The sequence below is a fragment of the Trachypithecus francoisi genome, unplaced genomic scaffold, assembly GCF_009764315.1.
Source record: "Trachypithecus francoisi isolate TF-2019V2 unplaced genomic scaffold, Tfra_2.0 Lachesis_group17, whole genome shotgun sequence".
NCBI lineage: Eukaryota > Metazoa > Chordata > Mammalia > Primates > Cercopithecidae > Trachypithecus > Trachypithecus francoisi.
In genome coordinates this window covers 7060245-7081630 of record NW_022681462.1, presented here as the reverse complement: position 1 = coordinate 7081630, position 21386 = coordinate 7060245, and positions in this window count along the sequence as shown.

Below are 21386 nucleotides of genomic sequence, written 5' to 3'. Positions count from 1 at the left end.
TACTAAATAAGGAAATGAACTTTTTCTTTCAAGTTCATTTTTATATTCCTTCAAGAAGTGCACTAAATCTAAATTAGAGAGGTTCAGACAATGTTTCAGATAAGGGTGCTTCAAACAGGCATAACTAAGAAAACTTGGCTTGATTTGAAAGTATGAACTTTACTTCTGTTCCCATACTGTGTTCTTTTACTTCTGTTCCCATACTGCCAAGTTCTTTTCACATTCACATTTTTTCAGTATTTTTTCCAGCTATGCACTCTGCCCAGATGTCTGCATATCTGGATTCGTTTTGTCAACAAGTCTTGTGTCAAATTTCACCATTACTAAGATGACTTTTCCACAGTTCTGCAGTTTAATAATTATATCTCAGAGGAAATGAAAAATATATCTGAATAACAATAACGAAATTGTAGCTCAGTATTTGTAGAATAGGCACACTTTACTAAGAGGAAAATCCATGGACTTATAAATGCTTTCCTTATTAAAAAGAATAAAAAATATTAGTCATCTATTCAAACTGTTCAAATTACAAAATTTGAAAAAAAAAAAAGTCCAAAAAAACTGTAGAGCAAAAAAGTGATAAGGATAATAGTTAATATTATTCAGATGACACAATGAGTAGGCTATTTAAGTAAATTCTTGTAACTAGAATAATTAAAACTAGAGAGTGTGAAAGTGAAAGAATAAACACATGCCATCAGAAAGAAGACATATCTATAAATATATGACTGAGATTTTCAAAATATTAACATATGTCATCTATATTTACATGCATATTATATTGCAAATGTAAACATATTATATTCTGCCATTGTTAGTATAATGAAACTATCTAAGACTGTGCAGGTGCAAACCTCAGCTGTAGACAGAGTGTGACTCAGGGAGTCCCAAAATATTACTCCTGCATGTACTCCAATGCCTGAAAAACTTTCCAACAACCGTTTTCCTTTATTGAGGTGCTGTAGTTCTCTGTTAAAACATAAACAGAATTCTTTTTCCCTGGTTTCTAGATGGCTTTGATAATGTTCCCTGTCTATGACTGTTTCTAGGATGCTTTTCTTTTCCCCATCACCTTCTGCAAATTTCTCTCTTTGAGTCCCTTCACTTCTCATTTATATTTAGGTTTACCATTTATGATGTGTGAAATTATTGTTTGATCTATTTTCTGTTTCCTCAGTAACTGTCCATAAAAAAAAGCTGCAACTTGTTAGTCTGTAATGTCTTCTAGTCACTTAATAACTATAAAGGTAACTTTGACTTGCAGAAATTTTTCCAGGAAGACTCTAATTCTCCAAATCCAAATTATTTATGTATATTCATGAGAGGATCTGAATGAAATTCAAACCTAGAGAAATCTTTCTTTGGGCCCTACTTCTTCCCATTCTAACCTCCTTATTTTCCTAATTGTCTTCAGGCAACTGACCAGCAGTCCCCAATGTAAGCAGTAAAATTTACTTCATAGGTTCATGAAGCCTCCTAACACTTTCAGTGAGATATGTTTAAAAACACTGACAAGACAAGTAGACTGGTTTGTAGCAGGGGTCCCCAACCCTGGGGGAAGTAGACCAGTGCCAGTCCAGTCTATGGCCTATTATTTTCTATTGCTGGATGCACAGCAGGAGGTGAGTGGCGTAGGAGATGGGTTTCATGGCAAACACAAACTTTCCACAGACGGTGGGGGTAGGGGAGGTTTCAGGATGAAAGTGTTCCACCTCAGATCATCAGACATTAGTTAGATTCTCATAAGGAGCACGCAACCTAAGCCCCTTGCATGTGCAGTTCACCATAGGGTTTGTGCTCTTATGAGAATCTAATGCTGCTACTGATCTGATAGGAAGTGTAGTTCAGCCACTAATCTGACAACAGGTGGAACTCAGTCGGTAATGTTTGCTCAGGGCCACTTACCTCCCACTGTGCGGCCCTGTTCCGAGCAGGCCACAGACAGGAATGGTACTGGTCTGCTGTCCAGGGGTTGGCGATCCCTGCTATTAAGTTGGTACATGAAAGATAATGGCAAAAACCACAATTACTTTCGCACAACCTAATATAAACCAGCCTACTCGTCTTGTCAGTGCTCTTAAACCTGTCTCAATGAAAGTGTTACGAGGTTTCATCAACCTATCAAGCAAATTTTACTAATTATATTGGTTGTCTACTGCTGCTTAACAAATTAACATAAATTTAGAATATTTAAATATCTCAAAGTTTCAGTAGGTCAGGATTTCAGGTAGTATATGACCGGGTTCTCTGTTCAGGGTATCACAAGACTGACAACAAGGTATCAGCTTGTCTGAGTTCTCATCTTGCGGTTTTGCAAAACATTACTTACAGGGTTTTTTCTTCAGGTCATTAGCATAATTTATTACTTTATGGTCATAGGACTGATGTCTTTATGTTCTTGCAGATTGACAGCTACAGAATACCTTTGCCTCTAAGGTCACTGTTAGATCTTTGCCCTGTGGCCTCTGCTCTCACAGGAATAGAAAACCTTCCTTCAATGGAATTCTCACTATTTGAATCTCTCTGACTTCTCCTAAAACAACCAAAGAAAAATTTTTTTGAAGGGCTCACGTGACTGACTAGGTTAGGCCCACCTGGATAATCTCTATTTTTATTAATTCAAAGTCAACTGAACTTTAATTACATTTGCACAATGACTTTGCCATGTAATATAATATAATCAGGGGCTTAAAGGAGCAAAAATTATGAAGGCCATCTTAGAATTCTGCCTACCACATTAATTAACTTCATTTTTACAATTTTAATTATATAGAAATCATAGAAATTATGGTATTGACATACCTGTGCAGAGAAAACACAATTCACTAGTAAAAGACCAAATGATCTAAAAAAATCAAAGCGTGATGTGCACAGACTATGTATTATAAATTCAAAAAAATTTCCACAGTAACAATGAATGTATCAAATATGATAGTTATACTGTAGTATAATATTTTTATGTTTTAGAAAATATTACCCTTTATATATTAATATATTAAGTGTATGTGCACACACACATACTTAATTATTTGCAAAATACATCAGGCCTTAATATGTCAGTTTGAAAGATAAATTTATTATTCTAAATTCTACTGTCACTGCTTTTTTAAAGCTTAGTTATCTACTTTTAATATAATAACATGTTTGGTGACTTTAATACTATCTGTTTGACCATTTCAGTTTTCTCTATAAATTGCAGATTGTTTTAAAATGAATAAAACATGTTATACTAACATTAACGAAATTATTTTAATGTACTTGTTCTGTGGAAATAAAAATTCTGCACTAAATTCTTGATTATTTAAAAATTTTCACCTAAGCATATTCATGGACAACAAGTCAATAACACTTTACCAGAATGCACAGTCATTTTATAAATGCACAGTTATTTTATAAAAGATTATATATTCTATACCTATACTGTTAGGGAAAAAATAATTTATATTAACCCTGCTTCACATAACAATATTAACCTTAAATGTAAATGGGCTAAAAGTCCCAATTAAAAGACACAGAATGGCAAGCTCTAAAAAGACAAGACGTATTAGTGTACTGTATTCAAGAGACCCTCTCACATGCAGAGACCCACAGAGGCTCTAAATAAAGGGACAGAGAAAACTTTACCAAGCAAGTGAAAAGTAGAAAAAAGCAGGGTTTGCAATCCTAGTTTCTACAAAATAGACTTTAAACTAACAAAGTAAAAAAAAAAAAAAAAAAAAAAAAAAAAGCAAAGAAGGGCTTTACATAATGGCAAAGTGTTCAATTCAACCAGAAGAGCAAACTATCCTAAATATATATGCGCCCAATACGGGAGCCCCCAGATTCATAAAACAACTCCTTAAAACCTGCAAAGAGACTTAGACTACCACACAGTAATAGTGGGAGACTTTAACACCCCACTCTCGGTATTAAACAAATCATCAAAACAGAAAATTAACAAGAATATTTAGTACGTGAACTCAACTCTGGATAAGATGGAACGGATAGATACCTATAGAATTCTTAATCCAGAACAGCAGAATGTACACTTCTCTTGGTGCCAAATGGCACCTACTCTAAAACTGATCACATAATTGGAAGTAAAACACTCCTCAACAAATGCAAAAGAACTGTAATGATAACAAGCAGTCTCTCAGACAACAGCACAGTCAAATTAGAACTCATAATTAAGAAACTCACTCAAAACTACACAGCTACATGGAAATTGAACAATCTCCTTCTAAATGACTTCTGGGTAAATAAAAAAATTAAGGGAGAAATCAAGAAAAGCTTTGAAATTAATGAGAACATAGAGAGAACATACCAGAATCTCTGGGATGCAGCTAAAGCAGTGTTAAGAGGAAAATTTATAGCACTAAATGCCCACATCAAAAAGCTAGAAAGATCTCAAATCGACATCCTAAAACAGAGATATGTGACATTTCAGACAGAAAATTCAAAATAGCTGTGTTGAGGAAACTCAGAGAAATTTATAACACAGAGGAGTTTGGAATAGTATCAGATATATTTAACAAAGAGACTGAAACAATTAAAAATCATCCAGAAATTATGGAGCTGAAAAATGAAATACACATACTAAAGAATGCATCAGAATACTTTAATAGCAGAATTGATCAAGAGGGAGAAAGAATTAGTGAGCTTGAAGATAGGCTATTTGAACATGCACACTCAGAGGAGACAAAATAAAAAAGAATATAAAACAATAAAGCATATCTATAAGATCTAGAAGTAACATCAACGGGGCAAATATAAGAGTTATTTGCCTTAAAAAGTAGTTATAAAAAGAGATAGGGGTAGAAAGTTTATTCAAAATAATAATAACAGCGATCATCCCAAACCTAGAGAAAGATATCAGTATTCACATATGGGAAGATTACAGAACACCAAGCAGGTTTAACTTAAAGAAGACTACCTCAAAGCATTTAGTAAGCAAACTCCTAAAAGTCGAGAATAAAGAAAGGATCCTAAAAGCACCAAGAGAAAATAATCAAATTAGATACAATGGAGCTCCAATAAGTCTGACAAGAGATTTTTCAGTGGAAATATTTCAGGCTAGGAGACAGTGGCATGACATATTTAAAGTGCTGAAAGGGAAACAAAACAAAAACTATTACCCTAGAATAGGATATCCAGAGAAAATATTCTTCAAACATGAAGGAGAAATAAAGACTTTCCCAGTCCAACAAAAGCTGAGGAATTTCATCAACAACAGATATCTCCTACAAGGAATGCTGAAGGGAGTACTTCAGCCATAAAGAAAAGGACACTAATGAGCAATAAATAATCACCTGAAGTTACAAAACTCACTGGTAAAATTAAGTTCACAGAAAAACACAGTATATTATAACACTGTGACTGTGGTATGTAAACTACTCATAACCTATGTAGAAAGACAAAAATGAAAGATAAAATATTGAACTAATCAAAAATAGTAACTACAACAACATTTCAATACATATTACAATAAGTGTAAATAGAAAAAAATAAAAAGTTAAAAAGTGGGGGAGATGAAGTTAAGGCATAGAGTTCTCATTAGATTTCTTTTTGTTTTTTTATGCAAATAGTGTTGTTATCAGGTTAAAATCATGGGTTATAATATTTTCAAGCATTATGGCAACTTCAACCAAAAAAATACAGTGAATACACAAAAAAATAAAAAGCAGAAAGCTAAATTATATCACCAGCAAAAGAAATTACCTTCACTAGAGAAAGACAAAAGAAAGAAGACAATCAAACAACTGGAAAAAGAAATAACAAATGCATGAGTGTGTCCTTACTTATCAGTAATAACACTGAATGTAAATGATCAAAATATTCCAATGAAAAGACATAAAGTGGCTGAATTGATTTAAAAAAAAAAAAGACCTACTGATCTGTTGCCTAAAACAAACACATTTTACTTATAAAATCACACATAAACTGACAATAAAGGGGTGGAAAAAGATATTTCATGTCAATGGACACCAAGAAAGAGCAGGACTCACTATACTCATATAAGACAAAATAGATTTTAAGACCAAAACTATAAGAAGAGACAAAGATGATCAGTATGTAATAACAAAGGGATCCATTCAGCAAGATATATAACATTTTTAAATGCATATGCACTCAACACTGAGTCATCCAGACATATAAAAGAAATATTATTAGAGCTAACAAGAGAACTAGGCCCCAATACAATAATAGATGGAGACTTTAACAACCCACTTCAGCATTAGACAAATCTTAGAGATAGAAAATAAACAAAGAAACACCGGACTTCATCTGCATTACAGAACAAATGGATATAATAGATACGTACAGAGCATTTCATCCAAGAGCTGCAGCATACACATTCTTTTCTTCAGTACATGGATTATTCTCAAGGATAGATCATATGTTAAGTCACAAAACAAGTCTTAAAACATTCAAAGAATTGGTAATAATATCAAGCATCTTTTCTGAATACAAAGAAATACAACAGGAAATTGATAACAAGAGGAATTTTGGGAACTATACACATACATAAAAATTTTTTTAAAATGCCCCTGAATGACCAGTGAGTCAATGAAAAAAGAAGGAAATTCAAAAATTTCTCAGAAGAAATGATAATGGAAATGCAACATACCAAAACCTATGAGATACAACAGAGTACTAAGAGGAAAGTTTATAAATGCCTACATCAAAAAAGAGAAAAACAAATGTACAATCTAACAATGCATCTTAAAGAACTAGAAAAGTAAGAGAAAACCAAACCCAAAATTAGTAGAAGAAAAAAAATAATAAAGATCCTAGCAGAAATAAATGAAATTTAAATCCTAAAAATACACAAAAAATCAATAAAACAAAAAGTTTATTGTTGGATAGTTAAAACTGAAAAACCTTTAGCCACGCTATGAAAAAAGGAAACAAGATCCAAATAAATAAAATCAAAAATAAAAAAAGTACACATTACAACAGATACTGTAGAAATTTAAAGAATAATTAGTGGCCACCATGAACAACTACATGCCAATAAATTGGAAAATCTACAAGAAACCGATTAATTCCTAGGCACATACAACCTACCAAGATTGGACCATGAAGAAATTCAAAACCTGAATTGAACAATAATAAGTAACAAGACCAAAGCCATAATAAAATTATCCCAGTAAAGAAAAACCCAGGATCTGATGATGTCACTGCTAATTCTACCAATCATTTACAGAACTAATACCAATCCTACTATAACTATTCTGAAAAATAGAGGAGGAGAGAATACTTTCAAACTCATTTTATGTGGCCAATATTATCCTAATACCCAAACCTAACAAAGATATATCAAAAAAGAAAACTATAGGCCAGTATCATTGATCAATACTGACACAGAAATCCTCAACAAAATAGTACTAAACAGAAGTCAACAATACATTAGAAAGATTATTCATCATGAAAAATTGAGATTTATTCCTGGAATGCAAGTATGGTTCAATGTATGCAAATCAATGAGATTTGTAATATCAACAGAATAAATAAAAATCATATGGTCATTTAAATTGATGATGAAAAGACATTTCATAAAATTCAACATCGCTTCATGATAAAAGCTCTCAAAACACTAGGAACAGAAAGAACATACCTCAACATAATAAAACCCTTACACAAAAGATCCACAGCTAGTATACTGAAAGGAAAATAAAACAAAACAAACTGAAAGCCTTTCCTTTAACTTGCGGAACATGACAAGGATGCCCACTCTCACCACTGTTATTCAACACAGTACTGGAAATCCTAGCTAGAGCAATCAGACAAGAGAAATATATAAAGTGCATTCAAACCGGCAGGAAAGAAGTCCAATTATCCTTGTTTCCAGATGATACGCTCTTGTAGTTGGAAAATCCTAAAAACTCCACAGAAAAACTATTAGCACAGAAAAATTCAGTAAATTGCAGGATATATAATCGAGATACAAAAATCAGCAGCATTTCTGTATGCCAACTTTTAAAAATCTGAAAAAGAAATGTAAAATGTAATCCCATTTACAATATAAACAAACAAATTTAAATACCTAAGAATTAACCAAGGAAGTGAACGATCTCCACAACAAAAACCACAAAACTTTAATGACAGAAATTAAAGAGGACACAAAAAAATAAAAAGATATAAAAAGATACTCCATGTTGATATAGTAGAAGAAACAATATTGTTGAAATGTCTATACTTCTCAAACTACAGATTCAATGCAATTACTTTGAAATTACCAACGACATTCTTCACAGAAATAGAAAAAAAAATCCTAAATTTATATCGAAACAAAAATTACACAGAATCATCAAAGCTATCCTGAGCAAAAGAACAAAATTGAAAGAATAACATTACCTGACTTTAAGTTATGCTACAAAGCTTTAGTAACCAAAATAGCATGGCACCAGCATAAAAACAGCAACACAGACAAGTGGAACAGAACAGGGAACTGAAACAAATCCACACACTTACAGTGAACTCATTTTTGACAAAGGTGTCAAGAACATCCATGAGGAAAAAGACAGTCTCTTCAATAAATATTTCTGGGAAAACTGGATGTCCATATAAGGAAGAATGAAACTATACCCCTATCTCTCACCATGTACAAAAATCAATCAAAATAGTTTAAAGACTTAAATGTAAGACCTCTAATAATAATAATAATATAATAATAACACTACAAATAACATGTGGGAACTCTCCAGGATATTGATCTGGGCAACAATTTCTTGAGCAATAACCTACCAGCACAGACAACCAACCAAAGCAAGAATGGACAAATGGGATCACATCAAGTTAAAAAGATTCAACACAGCAAAGGACAAAATCCACAAGGTGAAATGACAACCATATAATGGAAGAAAATATTTGCAAACTGCTCCTCTAACAAGGGATTAATAACCAGACTATATAAGGAACCCAAGCAACTCTACAGGGAAAAAATCAATTATCTGATCAAAACTACTTTAAAATTCATATGGAAACAAAAAAGAGGCCACATTGCCAAGACAATCCTAATCCAAAAGAACAAAGCTAGAAGCATCATGCTACCTGACTTCAAACTATAATAAAAGGCTACAGTAACCAAAAGAGCATGGTACTGGTACCAAAACAGAGATATAGACCAACAGAACAGAACGAGTCCCTCAAATATAATACCACATATCTACAACCATCTGATCTTTGACAAACCTGACAAAAACAAGAAATGGGGAAAGGATTCCCCATTTAATAAATGGTACTGGGAAAACTGGTTAGCCATAAGTAGAAAGCTGAAAGTGGATCCCCTCCTTACACCTTGCACAAAAATCAATTCAAGATGGATTAAAGAATTAAACGTTAGACCTAAAACCATAAAAACCCTACAAGAAAACCTAGGCAATACCATTGGGCAAGGCATAGGCAAGGACTTCATGACTAAAACACCAAAAGCAATGGCAATAAAAGCCAAAATTGACAAATGGGATCTAACTAAACAGCTTCTGCACATCAAAAGAAACTATCATCAGAGTGAACAGGTAACCTACAGAATGGGAGAAAATTTTTGCAATCTACTCATCTGACAAAGGGCTGATATCCAGAACCTACAAAGAACTTAAACAAATTTACAAGAAAAAATCAAACAACCCCATTAAAAAGTGGGCAAAGCATATGAACAGACACTTCTCAAAAAAAGACATTTATGCAGCCAACAGACACAGGAAAAAATACTCATCATCACTGGCCATCAGAGAAATGCAAATCAAAACCACAATGAGATACCATCTCACACCAGTTAGAATGGCAATCACTAAAAAGTCAGGAAACAACAGGTGCTGGAGAGGATGTAGAGAAATAGGAATGCTTTTACATTGTTGGTGTGACTGTAAACTAGTTCAACCATTGTGGAAAACAGTGTGGCGATTCCTCAAGGATCTTGAACTAGAAATACCATTTGACCCAGCCATCTCATTACTGGGTATATACCCAAAGGATTATAAATCATGCTGCTACAAAGACACATGCACACGTACGTTTATTGCAGCACTATTCACAATATCAAAGACTTGGAACCAACCCAAATGTCCATCAGTGATAGACTGGATTAAGAAAATGTGGCACATATACACCATGGAATACTATGCAGCCATAAAAAAGGATGAGTTAATGTCCTTTATAGGGACACGGCTGAAGATGGAAACCATCATTTTGAGTAAACTATCGCGAGAACAGAAAATGAAACACTGCACATTCTCCCTCATAGGTGGGAACTGAACAATGAGAACACATGGACACAGGGTGGAGAATATCACACACCAGGGCCTGCCAGGGGGTGAGGGGAGGGGGGAGGGATAGCATTAGGAGATATATCTAATGTAAATGACGAGTTAATGGGTGCAGCACACCAACATGGCACATGTATACATATGTAACAAACCTGCACGTTGTGCACATGTACCCTAGAACTTAAAGTAAAATAATAATAAAAATAAAATAAAACAGATGGGCTCTCTGAGTAAATATTTTATATGGGATGGTCTTAAACTACTAAGGGAACATACAATTGAGGGAGTATTTTGTTTTCTGTAACATTCAATGCATAACTGGCAGAAAGAGCAAGGTGGATTTTATTTAGAAGTCTTTAGACAAAAGTAGCAAAATGTATACTTGGCTACAAGTGAAAAAAAATGTAAAAATAGACCATGTGAATGAACAAGCAATCTGTTCTATTTAAATAAACTCCAGATTTCATTTCTTGCATATCAGAGTGTGTCAATAGGTTGAGCCTGTGCCACTCACGATTCAGTGGGGAATAACAAGGTATCAACTTTAAGAAAAAAAATATTGTGTATATTTATGATGTACAGCATGGTCTGTTATATGTATACATCGTGGAATTACAACATAATTAACACAGCCATCACATCACATACTTAACATTTCCTATGGTGAGAACATTGAGAATTCTCTCTCTCTCTCTTTTTTTTTTTTTTTAAAGATAGAGTTAAACTCTTGTTCCCAGGCTGGAGTACAATGGAGTGATCTGGGCTCACTGCAGCCTCCACCTCCTGGGTTCAAGCGATTCTCCTGCCTCAGCGTCTCAAGGAGCTGGAATTACAGTCATTTGCCACCATGCTCAGTTATTTTTTGTGTTTTTAGTAGAGATGGGTTTTTGCCATGTTGGCCAGGCTAGTCTCAAACTCCTAGCCTCAGGTGACATAAAATCGTGTAGAATTTCTTTATTCCCTTTTCTTTGTTTTTTTCTTAATTCTTATCTGACTCTAGTTCACATGTTATTTCTTCTCCTTAATAAAGTTCGCTATTAATGTTATCTATTGCATTTTTCATTTAACTCACTGTATTCTTCAGCTCTAGGATTTATTTTTTTATGATTTTATTGCTCTGTTAAAGTTACTGTTTTTTAGGAACTGTGTTTCTGATTTGGTTTCTATTTTCTCTTGAAATGTGCTTAGCATTCTTAAAATGATTCTTTTGAATTTCTTGAAGTAATTCATAGATTTCCATTTCTTTATGGTCAGTTATGAGAAACTAATTTTTTTTTTAATTAGTATTGTTTCCTTGTTTACTTTTCATGTTTCTTATTGACTTGCAATGATGTCCTGAATTTGACGGAGTGACTAGTCACCTCTTCCAGACTTTCCAGACTGGTATTTCTTTAAAAATATGAAATACTTCATCAGTTTTTTTCAGTATCTTTGGTATCACATTATTGACTTCTACTGTCCTATAGAGGTTTTTATATGAATTAAAACATTTATCATATGCTTTTCAAACAAAAGTAAATATATGTTAAATTCAATGTTATAACTTACTTTGTGTGGAATTAAACAAATCAAACAAATTGTATAAATAAGCGATGTCAGGTGTGATTTGTGTGAGGTACAGTATTTCAGTGTCCTCAATGTGTCATTTTTGTCACTTTTTTCATTTTCCTAGTATTTTTCTTATACCACAAATATTAATATCATTCTGACAATAAACTTTCATTTGGAAAAATTTGAAATATCATACTCTCTAAAAAACTAAACAAATATTTCCTCATGTTATTGATCAGAAAAAAACAATCTTCTAAAGGTTTTCAAAAGAAATGACAGTAAGCAATAGTAAATTATTCTTTTATAAACACTAGTAATTTTGTGAGCTAAAAATTTTATTCAGTATAAATATATTTCTCAGTAAATGACGTATGCCCCAATCAGCACTAAACCAAATTAATGACAGAGAGGTGGAGCAAGATGGAAGAATAGCAGACTCCACCAATCACTCCCCTGCAAGGACACCAATTTAACAACTATCTACACACACACACACACACACACACACACACACACACCACACACACACACACAAACCACCCTCATAAGAACCAAGAATCAGGTGAGCCCTCACAACATCTTGTTTTAATTTTATATCACTGAAAGATGTACTGAAAAGGTAGGAAAACAGTCTTGAATTTCCTATGCCACCCCTCCCCAATCCCGTGGCAATGGCCATGCAGCATGATGAGAAAATCTGTGTGCCTTGGAGAGGGAGAGCACAGCAATTTTGAGACATTGTATTGAACTCAGTGTTTCCCTGTTATCGCAGAAACCAAAATTGGAACAAGCTCAGTGGACATCTTCCCATGGAAAGACTATTTAAACTAACCCTAGACAGAGGGGGAATTTCCCATCCTAGCTGGGAACTTAAGTTCCAGTAAACCTTGACACATTGGACTGGAGTGCTCTGGGGCTCTAAGTAAACTAGAAAGGCACTCTACGTCACAAGGACTATAACTCCTAGGCAAGTCCTAGTGCTAAAATGGGCTCAGAGTTAGTTAATTGAGGTGAGGGGGACACAATCTACTGAGACACCAGCTGTGGTATCTAGGGGAGGGACGGCACCACTCCTTCCTTAAACTCCAGGCTGCACAGCTGATGGCTCCAAAAGAGACTCCTTCCTTTCACTTGAGAAGAGGAGAGGGAAGACTGGGAAAGACTTTCTCTTCCAGCTCAGCCACAGCAGGACACGGCATGGGTCAGAGTGGTGAGGTCCTTTTTCCAGGCCCCTAGATATTGGATAATAATTCTAGACATACTCTGGACCACAAGGGAACCTGCTGCTTTGAAGGGAAGGATCCAGTCATGGCAGAATACATAATCTGCTAACTGAAGATCCTTGGGCCCTGAATAACCAGCTGCAATACTCAGGGAGTACATGGTGGATCCTGAGTGGGACTCTGAGGCTTGCTTCAAGTTAGACTCAGCACATTCCCACACATAGTGGCCGTGGGGGAGACCCCTTATGCTTGAGAAAAGTGGACTGAAAAGTAAATGGGACTTTGTCTTGTACCTTAGGTACTAGCTCTGCCACAGGAGAGTAGCACCAAGCAGGCTCCTGGTGACCCCATTTCTAGGACTTGGTTCTCAGATGGCAGTTTTTAACCTGCCCTGAGCTAGAAGAGAGTCCACTGGCCTCAAGGGTGAGTCCTAGGCCAAGCAGCATTCACCACAAGCTGACTTCAGAGCCCTTGGGCCTTAAGAGAACACCAGCAGAAGCCTGGCAGAGTTCCCTGTGGGCCTGTGGTGGCAGTGGCCATGCAGTGCAGCTCCTGTATCTTTAGGAGAGAAGGGTAGGAAGCAATGCATCTTACAGTTTCACTGCCAGCTCAGCTGCAGTACAGCAGAACACTATGTAGGTGTCTAAGGTTTATGACTCTAGTCCGGGCTCCCTGATGGCACTTGGGGCCTGGGGGCCCACACTGTTCTGAAGGGAAGAACACAATCTTGGCTGGCTTTGCCACCTACTGATTGTAGAGCCCCAGGGCATGAATTATAAAATAAAATATTTAAAATGAAAAATGATGTAATCAATATTTAAATCTAAACTAGGTCTTTGGAGGACATCAGTGATTACACGCATCTCTGACAAACCTAATGAAGAAAACATAGAAATAAAATTTGAAATAATATTTCGCATGTTTCTGCGAGTAGAAAAATTTTAAATATTATATTAAGAATATGTAGAAATTGAAAGACAGCATTCTGAGTACACATATATAACTAACCTTCCTTTCCAATTAGCAGGAAAAATGACACAGCAACCAATTAAGTGGTCCTACTGGTTAGAGGTGGGAAGAAATTTTATGTGCACCAAAGACCATGATTTTTATCACTGGCGAGATCAGGTAAATAAGTGAAAACCAAAAACCAAAAGATCAGAATCTGAGAAGGCTTAAATTCTCAGAAAATTCATATTTTGAGTTTAGTTAATTTGTGAGGATTTCTTTTAGCATACTAAGTGCAGGCTGTCCCAGCCTGCCATTGCTATGCATTAGAAAAGTATCCATATCCTGACAATTCTGTATTCTTTAAGTGAACAACCCTGGCAAACTCAGTTGACTCCATTCCACGTGATGAGGAGAAGCCAGAATTTCTAAACTTGGTCGCATAGAATTTTCTGAACTGTAATGCCTCTAGGCTTTTTGCATTGATGTTATCACTATGAAATGCCATTTCTATAGATTATCACATGGATTATTTCCTTTTTCCAAAGTATTTAAGTCCTGAAATATGCATTTGCTGTTCCCCTTTATTTCATCACAAATTATATTTTTATTCTCAGTTCTTAGAATACCATCAATGTATACAACTTGTTATTACATTTTAAGAAAACATAAGACATTCTCCTCACAACTAAGTAAAGTGATCCAGTGTGATAGAATACCTAAAGCTTAAATTTTTTTAACAAAAATAAAAATGAATTACATGAATGAGTCATATAGAGTTTTGAACTAGTGACCGGGAAAATTAAGAGCAATGTATACTTCCAAAGCAAAGCAACAAAAGAGAAATCATGCAACAATTGGTGAGACATATAAATAGATGCCAGAATACATAAAATTCATGTATAAAATAATAAATACAAACAGGTAAAGAGGAGCTAATACTTAAACAAAATATAGAAGAAAATTTATCTTACTTGAAGAAAAACTGGAGCATGCAAATTGAAGGGGTTTATCAGGTTCCAGGCTGGACTGATGAAAAATGTATATCACTGAACACATTTTGGTGAAAATTCTGAAACTTCTACATTCCTTGCTCAAATTTTGATAGACCTGATCAAGGAAAAAGAAGTTGAAATATCAACAAACTGAATAATATAATCAACAATCTTAAATTAACATACATAGACACATCTTTTTCTTATTTGTGGAGAGAATATATATTATTTGTTAAATATATGTAAAACTCATACAAAGTGTGACCATGGCCCAGGTGCAGTGACTCATGCCTGAGATCCCAGCACTTTGGTAGGCCAAGGCAGGAGGATCACTTTAGGCTAGGAGTTCGAGACCAGCTTGCCCAACACAGCAAAACCTAGCCTCTATTAAAAATCCAAAAATTAACTGGGCATGGTGGTGTGGGCCTGTAATCCCAGCTACTCAGGAGGCTGAGGCAAGGGAATCGTTTGAACCCAGGAGGTGGAATTTGCAGTGAGCCAGGTTCATGTCACTGAACTCCATACTGGGTGACACAGTGAGACTATGTCTCAAAAGAACAAAAACAAAAACAGAAATAAAATGTGACCATGTGTTGAAAACAACACATTTACCAAGTCCAAATATGTGCATTATTATAAGCAACCTGTGTGACCAAGAAAAATATATTTAGAAATTGCTAAGAAAAAGTAATCAACATAATTAATGATTTAAATGCACACTACACAATTGCATCAAATAAGAAATCAAAAGAGAATATACAAACTAGAAAATAAAGAAGGACATGCCAAAACTAAATCTATGTGACAGAGCAAATTATATTCAGATAATAAAACTTCTGCTGTAAAACCCTTGATTAAAACACTTTTAATTATTAAGCACAATTCTAGCTAATATTAAAACCAAAAAGCAATTTGTCACAAAAGGACACTGATTTCAAATCGTAATCAGGATTACAAAGATTTAAACAAGTGTTATGAAATGTTAGCAAATAGAATACAGTAGTGTCTTAAGGAAATAACACACTGAGACCAAAATTTGTCATATAATTTATATTAAAATTCATTGAAATATTCCAAAAGAACTAATACAATTTAGTGTTCATTGTTGACTAAATGTCTAAGTGTATTAAGGAAGCAGGAAACACTTTCCAACTCATTTAATAGGGCCATTAGCTGCTGTGTGACACCAGACAAGACACTATGTTATAAGAGAAACACTACAGACCAATATCATTTAAAAGCACACATGTAAACATTCCTAGTGAAATATTAGTAAATTAAGTACCACAAGATAAAAATATGCTATTAACCAAGTAAAGTTTATTTAAGCAAGATTATTCAACATTTCACCATATGAACAGAATCAAAATTAATAAACATATAATGATTACATTTGATGCAGAAAAGCATTTGGCAAAATTCAACATTCATTTATACAAACTAAGAATAGAAGAAAATTCATCAAGCTAATAAAGGGCATTCGATAAAACCACAAACTAGCACCATAATGGCAAAATACTGTATCTTCCCACCTAAAATTTATAACAAGTTAAGGATGTCAGCACTTGCTATTCGACATTGTACAGGGGTCTTACTTAGTGTACTAAGCAAAAATGAATTTGACAAATAATTACACATTATACAGCTTGTCAAAAGAAGTAAATTTTATTTTTCTTTTTTGCCGTAGCAAGTTTTTATAAATGGAAAATCTTAAGGAAGCCACAAAAAAGGTACTAAAAATTATTGAGTTTGTCGCACAAGACAGCAGTACTTAAAATTACTTTTCACAAATTGCATCACCATATACTACCAAATAAAAATTACAAAATAAGAGTTCCATTTCATTAAATGACTTCAAAACCAGGCAACATTTAAGTATACATTTTTAAAATTATATGTACAAGTAGACATGTACATAATGTTCATAGTAACTTTATTTGTAATATCCAAAAACAAGAACAAGTAAAATGCACATCAATAGTATGTAATAGATAATACATTTGAATACTAATTATCAATAAAAATTATAAACCAACAACAAATACATGCAACAACATCGATAGATCTCAAAAACACTACACTAAGTGAAAAAAGCTGGACACAAAGGAGCATATATTTGATTTCAATGTATATTTCTAAGAAATTCAAATTAATCTAGCCGGGCGCGGTGGCTCAAGCCTGTAATCCCAGCACTTTGGGAGGCCGAGACGGGCGGATCACGAGGTCAGGAGATCGAGACCATCCTGGCTAACACGGTGAAACCCCGTCTCTACTAAAAAATACAAAAAAAAAAAAAATTAGCCGGGCGAGGTGGCGGGCGCCTGTAGTCCCAGCTACTCGGGAGGCTGAGGCAGGAGAATGGCGTGAACCCGGGAGGCGGAGCTTGCAGTGAGCTGAGATCTGGCCACTGCACTCCAGCCTGGGCGGCAGAGCCAGACTCCGTCTCAAAAAAAAAAAAAAAAAAAAAAAAAAAAAAAAGAAATTCAAATTAATCTAGTGACAAAAATCACATATGTAATGTTTCACAAGCTAGTTCAGAGGGAAGAATTACCCATAGAAGCATAGGTAATTTTTGAGGTGTTGGGAGTGTTTCAAAATGGATTAAAGACTTCAACCTAAGATCTCAAACTATGAAACTACTAAACATAAACATTGGAGAAACACTCCAGGACATTGGAGTGAGCAGAAATTTATTGATTTGTTGATACCCCACAGACAAACAAAGCAAAAATGGAAAACACGATCACATAAAGTCCAAACACTTCTGCACAGCAAAGGAAACAACAAAGTGAAGACACAGCTCACAGAATGGGAGAATATATTTGCAAACTACCCACCCAACAAAGGACTGATAACCAACATAGATCTATAAGAGCTCAAACAATGCAACAGGAAAAACATATCTAATGATCTGATTAAAAAATGGGTAGAAGATCTGAACATATATCACACTCAAAAGAAGACTATACAAATTGCAAACAGGTATATGAAAAGATGCCCAACATCATTGATCATCAGAGAAATGCAAATCAAAACTACAATGAGATATAGTCTCACTCCAGCAAAAAATGGCTTTTATCAATATGACAGGTAATAAAAAATGCTAATGAGGATGTGGAGAAGAGGAAACCCTCATGCACTGTTGGTGGGAATGTAAATTAATACAACTAATGTAGAGAATAGTTTGGAAGTTCCACAAAAAAAGAAAAAAAACAAAAAAGAGCTAGCATATGATCCAGCAATGTCACTGTTAGGTATAGATCCCAAAGAAAGGAAACATCTGCACTCCCGTATTTACTGCAGCACTATTCACTGTAGCTACCTTAGTGTCCATCAGCAGATGGATGGAAAAATAAAATGTGGTATGTGTATGTAATGAAGTACCCATCAGTCAATAAAATAAAATAAAATAAAACTAATGAGATTCTGTCATTTGCAACATGGATGAAACTAGAGGACAGTGTGTTAAGCGAAATAATGAAGGTGCAGGAAGACAAACTTTGCATGTTCTCACTTATTTGTGGGAGCTAAAAATTTCAACAATTGAATTTATAGAGATGAAGATTAGAATGATGGTTACCAAAGGCTGGGAAGGGTAGTAGGGGATGGTTATTAGATAAAAAACAGTTATAGCAAATGAATGAGATCCAGTATTTGATAGCACAACAGGGTGACTACAGTTAATGATAATTTATTGTACATTTTAAAATAACTGAAAGAGTATAATTAGAATGTTGGTAACACAAAGAAATGATAAATCCTTGAGGTGATGGATACTCCATTTATTCTGATGTGATTATTACACATTGTATGCCTGTATCAAAATATCTCATGAACTCCATAAATATATACACTTATGTACATAAAAATCAAAAGTTTAAAAAATTGTGCTGATACATTTTGGAAAAAGAAATAAGAAAAAGCAAAATAATTGTCATAACATATGAAAAACATAAAAGATATATATTTTTGCTAATATTGTATTTTATAAAACTCAAGAAGCCTTAGTAAAGTAAATCTATCAGAGTTTTAACAAGTTTTCTAAACCATGTAAGGTAGGTACAAGATAATATTAACAACTAATAATTCTCTTCTACTCTAAGCATAAATTCCTATAAAAATGGGAAATATATTTAATTAAAGATGGTATTAAAATACAAACGTTTTCATAATAAATTTGTAAAAAGGAAAAGACTAGAGTTCATATATAAAGTACTTAAAAGATACCAATACACGATCTAAACAAATAGGAAGTTGTACCATAATCTTAGGAAACAACAATGTTCGATTTCAGTTTCTTTCTGGGATGCTTATGTATTTCTGAATATCTTGACTAAGCAACTTGCCACATCTATTAGATAGCTTAATTAAAAAAAAAAAGTGAAAATGTAAGTGCTGAAAATAAGAAAATACATAACAACGAGATACGTAATGTGTGGTTGATGTGATGAAAAATGTTATGATTACTCAGGAAATCAGTCTGGCAGTTCCCTATAGTTACAAAACATACTAACCATACAACACAGCAATCTCATTTTAAGGTACTTACCGAAGTAGAATTGTTGCAGTGGCTGGTCGGGTATGAGCAGGGCAGGAGATGGCTTCCCCACACACACACCCCAGGAGTATTGGGCGACCATCAGTTAATGGTCAGGTGGTTGGTAACTGTTTCTCTAAAGTAACAATTGGTCACGACCAGTGCCAGGGAAAGGCAGACTCCGAATAGAAAACACCTGAAACTGGTCAGCAGCTTCCCGATAATATCTCAGGAGTTGGGAGAAGTAGGCCAGATCCTGGAAGTATGCCTATGTATAAAACCCCAATTCAAGAGGTCAGGTTGCGCACTTGGCTTCTCAAGTTACCCGCTTGGTCATCTTCCAAGTTGCACTTTTCCTTCTTCTTTCCTTTCCTTGCAGTTCTAAAGCTACTCAATAAACTTTCACTCCTGCTCTGAAACTTGCCTAGGTCTCTCATTCTGCCTTAGGCCCCTCAGTCGAATTATTTCTTCTGAGGAGGCAAGAATTGAGGCTGTGGCATATCTGTGCGATTCGCCATTGGTAATTCAGATCTCTTCCACCACTAACAGAATGACAACCTTTTTGCAGACAAAATCCTGTGATCTATGTCTTTAATATGGCTTTATTGGTGTATGTGAAAAACTAGAAACAACAATTGAGTAATGAGGAAATGGGATCTGCCCATACAACAGAACACTGTCCAGTAAATTAAAAAAAGATATAGCAAATGTACTTTTGCTTATGGGAAGATAGATAGATATACTTTTCCCAATTCCATCTGCTAAGTGCAACTAAAAACTCTGCATATTGTACTTAAAATCAAGCTAAGAAGACTCTTAAAAGGCGGAGAGAAGGTAGACATGCTAGGAACCTCAGAACTCAATAAATGATGTGGTAGTAATGATGGCAGTAGTGGGCTGTCCAGAGTAGCCACTGCCATGACGCCGGCTGCCGAGGGGGTGGGGGGGGGGGGTGTGGGCAGGTCGCTGCGGGTGGGAGCAGCAGTGGCAGTGTTGGAACTCCTGTGCCCTGTGTCCCCTATGCCCTATATCCTGGAGGCAGCTGGCTGTGCCGCCCCTACCCTTGCTCAGCCTGGCAGGACCCACTGTCAGGTCAGCAGCCTCTGCCACTCTGGTCCCTGGCCCCATGTCGCCACTCTAGCCTGCCACCACTGCAGGGAGGGCACGGGGAGGTGGCAGACAGTCCCCGGAGCCCAACCTGGGAACCCCCCAGAGTCTACCATGATGGGGCTGGGCCAAGTTGCCCGCCAGTCGGAGAGCACTTCAGTCAGGCACGGATGGGTGGGCAGAAAGGGGCTCTGGGGCAGAGCTGGGCCTGAGGGGGTACTGCCCTCCACAGAACCTGCAGAAGCCGGGAGTAGGTGGCTGTCTCACCCTCCTAGGCATGGCTCCAGCAGCCCAAGTCGTAGCTGTGGACATGGGCCTCTCTCTTGGGTGCCGGAAGCAGGCAGGAGTCCTGCTTTCCTGGGTGTAGCTGTAGCTATCGAGCTGCGGCAGCAGACCCAGGCATCGCTGCACTCTGGGGGACAGGAAGGTTCCCCATTACCGCCTATAGGTTCGGAGGTGTCTGCTCTGGCTGCCTGGCCTCTCCCTGCTCCCAAGGCCCACTCCAATCTCAGAGCAAAAACGGAGCCAAGTCGGGGTGCTGTTGCAGCCCAGCCGGGCGTGCGCATGCTCAGGCAGCACTGACACACCAGCCCCCTGCTACCTCAGCCCCCTCCAGACTTTGGGCACTGATGAGTACGGGAGGGAGAATGAAGGGGTGGGGAGGCTGAAAACAGCCCTGTCCTGGGCTGCAGGTGGCCCTTGGCATAAAGAGCCTGGGCACCATGAACAGCAGCAGGAGACTGAAAGGCCCCAGGGCGGAAGAGCGTGTTGTCCCTGG